Here is a 12,212-nt window from a genome sequence, read left to right as displayed (position 1 = left end):
TCCCCATGGCGTGATGAATGTTGTCTTTTTTGCGTCTTCTTCATCCATTAAGATCTGGTGGTAGCTCGCATAACAATCCACAAAAGAACCAATCTCATGTTTGGCACAATTATCGATCAATATATGGATGTTCGACAGTGGGAAGTTATCCTTGGGACTCGCCTTGTTGAGGTTTCGATAATCAACACACACCCTGGTCTTTCCATCCTTCTTCGGCACAGGCACTACATTGGCTAACCAAGTGGGATACCGAGTGACCCGAATGACCTTGGCCTCAAACTTTTTGGTGACTTCTTCCTTAATTTTCACACTCATATCAGTTTTAAATTTCCTCAGCTTCTGCTTGACAGGGGGGAATGCCGGATCAATGGGCAATTTGTGAACTGCCAAGGCAGTGCTTAGACCTAGCATGTCGTCATAGGACCATGCAAAAACATCTTTATACTCGAATAGTGTTTTAATTATCTCCTCTCTGAGTTGTGGTTCAAGATGGACACTTATTTTAGTTTTTCGGACATTATCTTGGTCCCCTAAATTGATTGCTTCTGTATCACTCAGGTTAGGCTTGCGTTTTCCTTCAAAATGGCTTAATTCTTTGCTAATCTCTTCAAAGGCTTCATCCTCGTCATATTTCGATTCAACATCACATTTTATTTCTTGAATTACTATTTCAGAATTAGATTGACTTTTAAGACTAGGCCAGAGATTCCACATGCATGTCAAATCATTGAAGCCAGCATAAGAAGAACTGTACAAGGAAGAAAGGAAAACAAAAATAAAACTATCAGGAAGAGGAGAAAAGAGAAATTGCATTTCATTGAAATTAAAGATAACGGGGTTTATACATCCAAATGGACGGAACATAGAATCTGAATTACAACCCTGGAATAATCCAGATAAATTGAAAGAAAATCAAAGCAAACTACCAAAACTCCCTCCTAGTAGGGAGAGGAGTAGCTTCCCAATTGTTAATCTTTGCACTGGGCCCAACAAATTGCACATCTGCCTTGCTAGAACCCTCTCCAGCTTCCAACACGTTCACATCGACGAATATCCTCTCAAACCTTTCCATCAAATCTCCATCCACATCAACCACCGAATTGGGTACCGTCGTCACTGGGCGCTTTCTGGTACCAGGCCTGAAAAACGATCGGGAAAGACGCGGGACTGGCTATGGAAGGGCCCATGCTCTTTGTTTCATTTTTCTGGCTCTTCTTACGTCTGCGACTGTGGGCTTGAACCCTAGACCAAATGTATCCAAGTTTTTAGGAAGAGAAACCGGTTGTACGATACTTTGCAGAGATGCACCCAAACCTTTGCCCGGTATAAAACCATTTTTCAACATTTCAACGGCTACCATGACTGATGCAGCAGCTACCTTTGGAGTTGGCACGCACTTCCCTTCTGGAATTTTATCTACCGATACCATGTCAAAAACCTGATAAACCCATGGTCCCTTGTCATCTTTAACCTCTATGAGCGGAACAATGGCATCATTGGGAACACACAAATTGTCTTCGCCGTGCACAATCCTGTCGATCCCATTCAAACTTGACCATTTGATGTAGAGTAGACGGGACCGCTTTGGTAGCATGAATCCAGGGTCGTCCTAACAGCAAATTGTAAGAAACAGCCACGTCGAGCACCTGGAATTCCATAGTAAATTCAACTGGCCCTATTATAAGCTCGAGCACTATATCCCCGACTGAATATTTCCCACCACCGTCGAATCCTCGAACGTAGATACTGTTCTTGTGAATTCTTTCATCATCCACCTTCAACTTGTTCAGAGTGGAAAGAGGGCAAATATTTGCACTAGAACCATTGTCAACCAGTACCCGAGTAACCACGGACTCTTCACATTTCACCATCAGATAGAGGGCTCTATTGTGCTCAGTACCCTCCACGGGCAACTCATCATCAGAAAAAGTGACTCTGTTTACCTCAAATATCTTGTTAGCTATCTTTTCCAAGTGGTTTACTGAGATTTTGTAAGGAACGTGGGCTTCGTTCAAGATCTTCATCAAAGCCCGACGATGCTCGTCTGAATGAATAAATAATGATAAGAGCGAGATTTGAGCCGGTGTCTTTCTTAACTGCTCCACAATGGAATAGTCCTGCACCTTCATCTTTCTCAAAAATTCCTCTGCTTCTTCCTCGGTCACAGCTTTCTTCACCAACACTGGGTTATCTTTGGAGATCTTAGCTTTTCTCAACTCTTCGGGGGCAAAGCATCTCCCCGATCGAGTCAAACTATGGGTCACACACACTTCTTCTTTAACCTCTTTCCCCTTGTAAGTCACTGTCACTCGTTAATAATTCCATGGGACTGCCTTGCTGTTGACTATCGGTAATTGAGTTACCGGTTTGACAATAACAGGATCTGTGCGGGCGCCCTTCATGATTACCACAGGCTTGTTCGTCACTCCTGGCACAATCACTTTTGATCTTTTATGTTTTCCTGCAATGTCACTTGAGGACCCCTTCTTGACCTCCACAGATGGTTCATTATTTACCCCGTTCAACTTGATCACAGACTTCTCACTTGTTGACTTTTCAAACAGCTTGGCTTCACTAGCCCGAATCATCATGACCGATTGCGAAGGCTTCTTGGGCTCCCCTCCCTTATGCACTATCTCAATCATATTTGTCTCATGATTGGCTGGCAAGGGATTCTGATTGATGTTGGTTGCCTCCGGGGCTTGGACCTTAATCCGATTAGTATCAATGAGCTCTTGAATAGCTGTTTTCAATTTCCAGCATTTCTCTGTGTCATGACTCGGGGTCCCTGAACAATACTCACAACTCACCGAGCGGTCAAGATTTCTGGGAGGCGGATTCGACAGTTTAGCCTCGATCGGATTCAACATACCCAACTATCTCAGTCTATGGAATAGACTAGAATATGATTCTCCCAATGGAGTGAAAGTCTTCTGCTTCTGCAACCTCTCATTCTTAAAGGCTTGATTGGGCCGAAAATCTGTACCAGGGGGATTTCTGTAGGCTCTTGGGGGTATATGGGCATTTTGTGGAGCTAGGTATGGACTTTGTGGAGCAGGCGCACGCCATTGTGCGTGAGCAGAAGGTTGGGTATAGGTTTGTGCGTGATGGATAGAAAAATGGGGATCTGGCGGTAGGTAGTAGTGTTGTGGTGGGCTATATGGAGTGTGGGGGTAAGTTTGGTGATAGGGTCGAGGCGGGTTGTAGTAACATGGAAGTTTCCTGGAACCGACCCAAGCTCCCGACTCAATTGTCGCAACGTCCTCTTTCTTCTTCTTCCCGAGTACACCTCCAGTACCATTTTGAATGGCCTGGGTGGTCGCTTTGATTGCTAAATAACTCATGATCTTGTTGGACTTGAGTCCCTCCTCAGCCATGCCTCCCATTTTTACAACTTTATTAAAGGACTTGCCCACTGCTAACACCAATTGACCAAAATAAGTGGGTTCCAAAGCCTGCAAGAAATAATCAACCATCTCACTTTATTTCATCAGAGGGTCAACCCTCGCTGCTTGCTCTCTCCACCGGAATCCATACTCCCTGAAACTCTCACCGGGCTTCTTCTCAATCTTTGTTAATGACAGACGGTCTGGAATAATTTCAAGATTGTACTGAAAATGGCAGGCAAAGGCTTGGGCCAAATCGTCCCATGTGTACCACCTGCTGTGATCTTGTCTGGTATACCATTCTAATGCTGATCCACTCAAACTTTGGCTGAAATATGCCATCAGCAATTCATCTCTTCCACCTGCTCCTCTCATCTTGCTACAAAATCCTCTTAAGTGTGCTACTGGGTCACTATGCCCGTCGTACAGATCAAACTTGGACATTTTGAACCCTGCTGGTAACTGAACATCTGGGAACAGACATAAATCTTTATAGGCCACACTTACTTGACCTCCCAACCCCCTCATATCTCTAAACAATTGTTCTAAGCTTTTGACCTTTCTGATCATCTCCTCGTGTTCAGGATTCTTGGGTGGCTTCTCAGTTTCTGCCATGAGATCAAGATGAGGGGTGTGAGAATATGGTTCTGGAACTTTGAAGGTGGGTTCAAAGGGATAATACTGGTTGTCGTGAGTTTGGAACAGAGGTTCACTAGAAGATCGGTGTAATATAGCAGGTGGAGGTGCCACAAAAACAAGTGTGATTGGTGGTGGAGGGTATGGGACTTGTTTGGGTTGTGGAGATTGAGAAGTATGGGAAGTGGTGCCATAGCATTGTTAGTAGAGGGAAAGGCTGGAGATGAGTTCACAGTAGGAGGCTCCTGAGGTTGGGCCGATGGTGGGATATAAGTAGGGTTGGTGGGATGAACCGGTGGTGGATGCCCCTTTACCCAGGCTTGGTACATTTTAGCCATCTGCTGCTTTAACTTATACATCTCTTCCCTCATTGCATTAACATCCAGTTCTTCCACCTCTTTTGACGGGTCAACAATACTTGTCTCCGGTTCTTGGTTGGCCATATTCTTCCTGTCTTTTGATCGGGTATTGTATGAGTGAGTTGTCAGGATGCCGATCAACTAACCACCTGCCTTGACTCAATACATCAACAACAACCTTGTTAATGGTTAGGGCTTTAACAAATTGGTAACCGCATATTTGGGGAATAAATGCACCTAAGCAGTTAACCGTTTCTATCATGCATTTGATCGGCTGCTTGCGTCATCCCGACTTTTCCACTTACAACTTTCCTTCTTTTTCTCTTTCTTTTCATTCTGGCCTTTGCTCTTTTTTTTCATTTCCCTCTTGTTTTGCCATTGTTTCTTTTCTCTTATTTTCTCTCTTGTTTTTCTCTCTCTTTTTCTTTGGTTATGGTCGAATCCTATGGAGATTGCCTACGCATCATGACCCGGCATGAATCAAATCGAGCGTAGTTCTGGGAGATAAGTACGAAAGTAAATAATAAACAATTTTTGGGATTTTCAATTTCATAAAAAGCAAATGCTTTGACTACAAAGACTCAATACTAACAGACTCTAAGAGGAACTAACAGACGCTGATGAAAAGATGAAATACAGACTCCAAAAATAAACTATCATACTCCGATAGAAGAAAATGCAGACTTGATAACAAATGACAGACTCCAACAGAAAGAAAATACAGACTCAACACAACTGACAGACTCCAACGAAAAAGGAAATATAGACTCAAATGAAAAATCATGAATACATCAATGCTCCTGGTGCCCGCAGGACATCATTCAGTCTCGCCGCGGGCCTATATGCAAGATCCCTTTGAAGTCGATCTAAGTCACTCATTATCTGCTTAACGAATGTCATCACTGCCGCGAAAAAGGTGGTGCGAGTCATATCCTCACAGACTTGGTACTTCATAACGATGTAATCGGTGATGTTTCTAATTCTCTCTCTTATGACACCTTTTTCTTGTAGCAATCGCCCGATCTGCTGGGCCCTGGCTTCCAAAGTTTGCTTGGCCACATGATTTTGCTCCTGAAGTTGTTGCAAATATATTTCTAATTGTGCCAATGCCGTATAACAATGTTCTCTTTCAACCTTGAAGTCTTTCGCCTGTTTGATCATTTTGTTTTTCGTGGCGATGGCCCTTTTCTTTAATCCTGCGACCTTATCATCGTACTTTTCTTTCAACTGCTTAACCAAGCGTGCTCGTTCATCTGCATTTTTAGCCAACTGTTTTCGAGCCTTGGCTAGTTCACTTTCTGCTTTGTTCAAATCAAAACTATAGTCACTCACTTTCTGCCTCAAGTTAGCTATGAGTTTCTCATCTTTGGCACTTCAGGCTGGGTTTTCTGCCACTATTTTCATTTTCTAAATCTGGGCTCGAAGGGCCTCATTTTCTATGTCTAGCTTTTTCTTTTCTCCTTCTTCCGCCGCGGCTTGCAAGCTATTTTCAAACTGAAGGTCCCTGACTTGTTTTTCCAATTTGCTTATGGTAGCCCTATACTCGTTTTCTTTGGCCAACCAGTCCCATTGCACTTGTGCTCTGTTAGTGAACTATTGGATGTGGGGTCTTTTTGCAAGCCTTTCGGGCTCATGTTGAACCCAGGACCTTTTACCATACCAAGCAGTATAACTAGGCTCTACCTCGCCTCTGGATAGATCTCGTACTTGAGTATTAGGCCCTAAGAATCTGCACTGATGCCAAATCCGACACACTCTTTCTTCTGGGAAGGCAGCTTTTGGCTCTAACTCAATGACCTACTGACTTAAATCTTTATCGTGTGGGATGGTTTGGTATCAAACTAACTAACGTAGGACTCTGTGCGGACCATAAGGCTGAATACTCTGAAGACCTATCAACAGCAAAAAATATGCCTCAACCGACATATAGATTACTTCACTGATCGAGAGCCACCCGATTGACCATTCGATCTTGTTTGCAGTTAGAGATCTCAAATGAGCATGCCATGCTTCTGTACCATCCAGGAACTCATAACCCTCTACCTGCTTTTCATGTTTTTCGATGTATTCAAGGCCAGTCATACCACAATTCAAGTATCCGGGACGGTGGCAAAGGTGTTCCTCCATCCATAGTTGTAACAGCATATTGCACCCTTCAAAGAACTTCCCTCCTTCTCGACAATGGGTCAGAGCTCGGTAAATTTCCGCCAAGATCAACGACACTATAGTCCCGTTTGCCTTTTTCATCATAAAGTCGGTTATCCCTACAAGTCCCAACTCTATGTTCCCGTCTTTTCTAGGGTAAACCAAAATACCCAGGAACGCTGCTATGAAAGTTAATCCTCTCCAAGCTTCCCACTTGTCTTGGTTTCCCGCATGAGTAAGACCGATATCTGGCATTTTGAAGCCATGGGGATTCCCGTAACGTCGATACAGAAAGTAGAAAGTACAAAATCCTTTGGCTAAATTTCCATCTCAGATGTCACGACTGATGCTTAACAAGTCCAAAAATTTATGAGGGGTTACTGTTCTCGGCACCACCGGGTAGTGACTTCTAAGATTCCCTTCGAAACCAGCATAGCTTGCTATTTCTTCCAGTGTAGGAGTTAACTCGAAATCAGCAAAGTGAAATACATTATGCGCTGGGTCCCAGAATGGTATCAAGGCCTCAATCACGTCTTTTCTTGGTTTAACCTTCAAGAGCCCGATAAGACCGCCCAATGCTTTTGTCACAGCCTTTATGCTATCTTCCCTCAAATCATGCCACCACATATGTAGCTCCAAAGGGATCTCTTCATGAATTGAGAAAGGTTCATTTTGAATTGTGCTCATCCTGCACATTTATTAAGGTGATTTTAATTAAAAGGAAACTATGACTCATTTTGACTCAAGAAAAATGACCATCTTTTTTCCAAAATTTTCACACAAATATCCGGCTTTGCCAATACGGCCTTTCAGCACTTCGAAAACGAAGATTTTAAGGCTATGTCGGCTAACCAGCCAAAACCTTTAAAAGTGACTAAAAGTGGCTGTTCTCGCAAAAACAGCCTTCCGGCGCCCTTTAAGGACATTTGGCTATTTCTGACAAGAATGGCATCACCCTAATTATTTTCAAATTAAAGTAAAATTTTTGTTCTTTTGTGTATCTTTGCAAAAAGGAAGTTGGGCCCGATGGGAGTTGCCTACGTATCTCACACCCTGTGAGAATCAAACTGGCGTAGTTCGGAAATTTTTTTTTAAGAAAATAAACCCAACTTCTTTTTCTTTTCCCAAAAACACAGATATTTTTTCTATTTTTCAAAATTCCCCTCTTTTTTCAAAATTTCGGCAAAGTTTCAGTATACTTTAGGGACATTGGTTTTCACCGCAGGTAATTACCTCACACTGCTATTTTCTTTTCCAAATTCTCTCCCTTTTATTCAAAAGTTGGTCAGCATGCAAATCTGAAACAAATAAATGCACAAGTAGCAAGTAAGATGCATCAGGATGGTCTTTTTATTTCGGGTGCGCCTGTCCTAGACAGACCCAACCCCTGTGTTGAGTCTCCAAAGTCAAAATGCACATGATGAAAATAAACATTCCTACTAGGGATCCAGCATGAGTTATTGTTATACTAGGTTTAAAACCTGGGTTTATTTGTTCTAGACTTGGCTTACCCGAGCGGACAGCTCGAGACGAGGGAGGCAGCGTACCGGGAATACAGAAGCTTCACCGGCTTTGCAACTTGTCCGAACCTCGTTCTAAATTTGGAATATGACTCTAACAGAAAAGAAGTCACACGAAGTGCACACTTTTTCATGATTTAGAAGACTCAGAGAGAAGAGGGATTTCGCAACAATTTATATACAGTTCACGGAATATTAAAGCGGTAAAAGCAATCAATTAGCACATTAGGCACAAATCATGTAACAAAAACAGATAATGGATAAAGCCAACTATAACAATTATTCTAAGCTCGAATTCTTGAACCCTGAACTAGAGATTCTGGGTTCGATTCCCAGCAGAGTCGTCAGAGCTGTCACACCTCCTTTTTACCTACACCCCGGGAAATGGTATAGTATATAAAGGAGTTTTCCCAATTAAAGGACAATCAAAATGGGATTTATTATTAAAAGATTCAGAGTCGCCACTTGGGATAATTTATGGTGTCCCAAGTCACCGGTTCAAATCCCGAATCGAGGAAAAGATTGACTCTGTAATACAGTCCGCGAACTAGAAATCCGGGTAAGGAATTCTGTTAACCCGGGAGAAGGTGTTAGGCATTCCCGAGTTCCGTGGTTCTAGCACAGTCGCTCAACTGTTATATTCGGCTTAATTATCTGATTTTAAACAATTATGAACCCATGTGCAGATTTTAACTTTCGACCGCTTTTACTTAATATTTAAAGAAGATTGAACGTCGTTTAAAACACGTCTTTGGATCGCACCACATGAAATGCACCTGCCATCCTAAACATATTTTATTCAACATTTTAAGATTTGATTTGGGTCACATGAAATGCACACCTGAGTTTAGGATGGTAATATTATTAAAATGCGCGCCTAAAGCAACTAATGCATTTGCGGCTTTGCGAGGGCCATGAAAAATTCGCTAAATGGCACGCCTCGAATTCTAAGGATTAAAATATTAACTAAGCGAGGGCCATAAATTATACATTTGGCTAATCGGGCATGCCTCAACCCATTTTTAAAGGGTCTAGTTAGTTAACTAGAGGTCTAAGGTGATTTGAATTCCATCAAACAAGTGTCTTAACCTTTAAGGATCAACAAAGTGCAACAGTGCTTCGCTAATATAAAAACCCAATCAACAGCAGGCCCAAATCAACAACAGGCCCAAATCACAAATGAAACAGAGGTCTTGAACGCAATTTGTAGCGCATCCAAAGACACTGGGACAACGCTAAAGGCCCAGCTGTAGATTTCAATGCCAAATCATGCATAAGAACTCAGAATTTTACACATTTTATTGAATACCAATCATAAAACTATGTTGAGCACGTGACTAAACTAACATCTTTGCTTATTTGATTATTTAAACATAAAGCAACTAAAATTATAATTCTGATCTTGTCTGCACCTCGGACCCACGTTTGCCTTGGACTCACAAGACCACATCATAAGGGAAATGAACTTTGGGCCCAAACGAGCCCAAGCCAGATTTTAAGGTCAACTGCTGGAGGCTTTAAGACTCGATATCGAGTCTCCTCAGAAGCAAATAACATATGTATAACCTTCCTTCCTAACAATAAACAGGCCTCAACCTGCAAGGCTTGAAATGTATAGCTAAACTAGAGAAAAACTGAGCAGCATGCCTTCAATCCAACAACATTGGCCTCAACAAGCCAAAACAGACCTGAAACATACTTAACATTACTAAAATTTCTTTGCAATAGTTCTCTACTGCTCATACATATGATCAGGGGCCTTCAAACATTTAAGCTAAGCAAGTGAAAGGGAAACATTTATACAACACCATAAAAGAATCTAAAAAGATAATGACAAGAAACTAAATAACTTATGTGAGCCTAGGAGGAACATGAAGACAAAATATAATAGACTTCAAAGTTGGTAATGTAACAGAGAAAGGCAACAATCAGTTTCTTCGACTCAAATTACATGATTCCAACACAAATAGCCATAACAAGCTTCATTTCCATTCAGGGATTGAAGGAAATACCTGGAAATAAGATAGAAACCAAAACAGTGAAGAATCAGTAGCTAGTAGCAAGCAGCACAGAACAGATTTGAGTAAAAATCAATAAAACCCAAACTCAACACAGGTTGACACATAGCAAACCCCAGGACCCAACCTTGAACTAGTTTCCAAACCCAAATGAATTCACACTCAACCTCAGATGAACCAAAAATGCTTCAAAACTTTGAAAACTTTCAGAAACCCAAACAAAAGATCAATGGAACAGTGAAAACTTCAAACAAAACTAAACCCCAAAGCTTTTCCAGCACAAGATCAAGCCATTTACACTTAAAAGGCTTCAGAAATTGTTTTGTAATCTAAGAACAACTTAAGATTTATGGCAGTTCCAATGGAATAGTGTTTTCTTCTAAATTTCAGTCGTCTGGTGTATTTCTGATTTTTTTCAGCTCTAAAAATCTGACTTGAGCTCTAAGTAACAATGCCTTTATAGGCAAGCTACTAGGGCAGCCTCAAAGAGTTCAAAATTGCACTTAAAACCTTCTGAAATTTTCATTTGAGCTTAGAAATCCCTAGTGTAAACCTCAGAATTTCAAAATAGCCCCCACCCCAGCTTCTAGGAAGCTTCCTAGTTCAGTTATATAAGATTCCCCTACTTATATTTCCCAATTTACCCCTTAAGCCTAGGTTATTTACCCTTCAAATCATGGGTCAATTTAAAACATAACCCCATCTAAACTATGGGCCTGAATACTATAGTCCAAGTTCACAAACTTCAGGCTATTAATCACCAAGCACTAAGGCTCAAATGAACAAGGCTGTTTTGGTCCCAAAAGAAAGAAAGGTAAAAGAAACAAGGAAGGAAAAGGATTGAGTCCAAAGAACTCAAATGATTCAAGCAAAATAGAAAACAAACTTAATTAACCTAGCAACAATTTATGAACCAAACGAATGAGCTAAACAAGACAAACAAACAAATGACTTAATAGTATTGGCCCCAATTATTCCTAATGACCTAATCCAAACGAGTTTTGAAAAGAAAGAAAAACGACACAGGAGAAGAAAAATACATACTGACTAATCGGAGGAATGCATCTCTCGGATAAAATTGCTGGTCTTGGGTCTTGCATGAGGCCGATGGGCTTCGAAATGAATCGAAGTCCATGCCAGTCACTCATTCTCGAGGAGAAAAGTCGACATGGCATAAACTTCGAGCCATTATCGGCCCAGAAGTTTGAACCTGGCAAAGTGAGCGAGATTAAAGTTCTGGGACTGAGTCTTGGATCCAAGATTCGACGAACTGGGCTACGATTCGAGGGAAACCAATCAGGGATTTGGAATGAGGGGGGCTTAGCGGTCATAGAGTGTTATTTTGGTGGTGAACGGAGGTGGCACCGCCGGCGGGTGTGGTGGAAAATATGGGCGGCGGGTGGAGTTTTGGAGGGGTCTCTGAGGTGGGAGTTGAAAGAGGCGAGATGAGAGGGGGTAGGGTAGTGTTTGGACATATATATATTAAGACCTCCCCACTTCTGAACCGTCAGATCAGCTAACCTCGACGGTCGAGATAAAAAAGGCAAAACGACATCGTTTAGTGGGGTGTGGAGACAGACCGGGTTAGGGTGTGGGTTTGGGCTGGACTCGAGCGGGTTTTGGGAGGGGGGAGTTCACTTGGGCCATTACAATTTGGCCCAAAACAGCCTTTACTTCTTTTCTTTTCCTTTTCCAAATTCAATTTTCCTTTGTTTTTTTTCTTCTTTTTTTTTTTAAATAATTAATTTCAATCCTAAATCAACTCTTGAGCTAAATTAAATTACCAAATTAAGCTAATTACTCAACACAGTATTTTCAATAATTAACTAAATCTTAAATTACCAAAAAACTAAAAATTTCAAAATTAAAAGTTAAAAATGCAAAATGAGTTATCTTTGTGATTTTTCTATTTTGTAACACAACTAAACTACTAATTAATTCAAAAAGGCAAAATTAAATCCTAAATGCAAATGCAATGTATTTTTTTTATATTTTCATGAATTAAATAAAATAAACGTGCACAGACAAATGCAAGAAATTAATCAAAAAATTCTACAAAAATCAATGAAATTGCAAACAATGGGAAAAAATTTATTTTGTTTGAATTTATGGGAATAATTCATATAGGGCAAAAATCACGTGCTCACA

Source organism: Nicotiana tabacum, chromosome 5, assembly GCF_000715075.1.
Source record: "Nicotiana tabacum cultivar K326 chromosome 5, ASM71507v2, whole genome shotgun sequence".
Lineage (NCBI taxonomy): Eukaryota > Viridiplantae > Streptophyta > Magnoliopsida > Solanales > Solanaceae > Nicotiana > Nicotiana tabacum.
The sequence above is the reverse complement of the archived record's forward strand: the minus strand, read 5'-3'. Positions refer to the sequence as shown.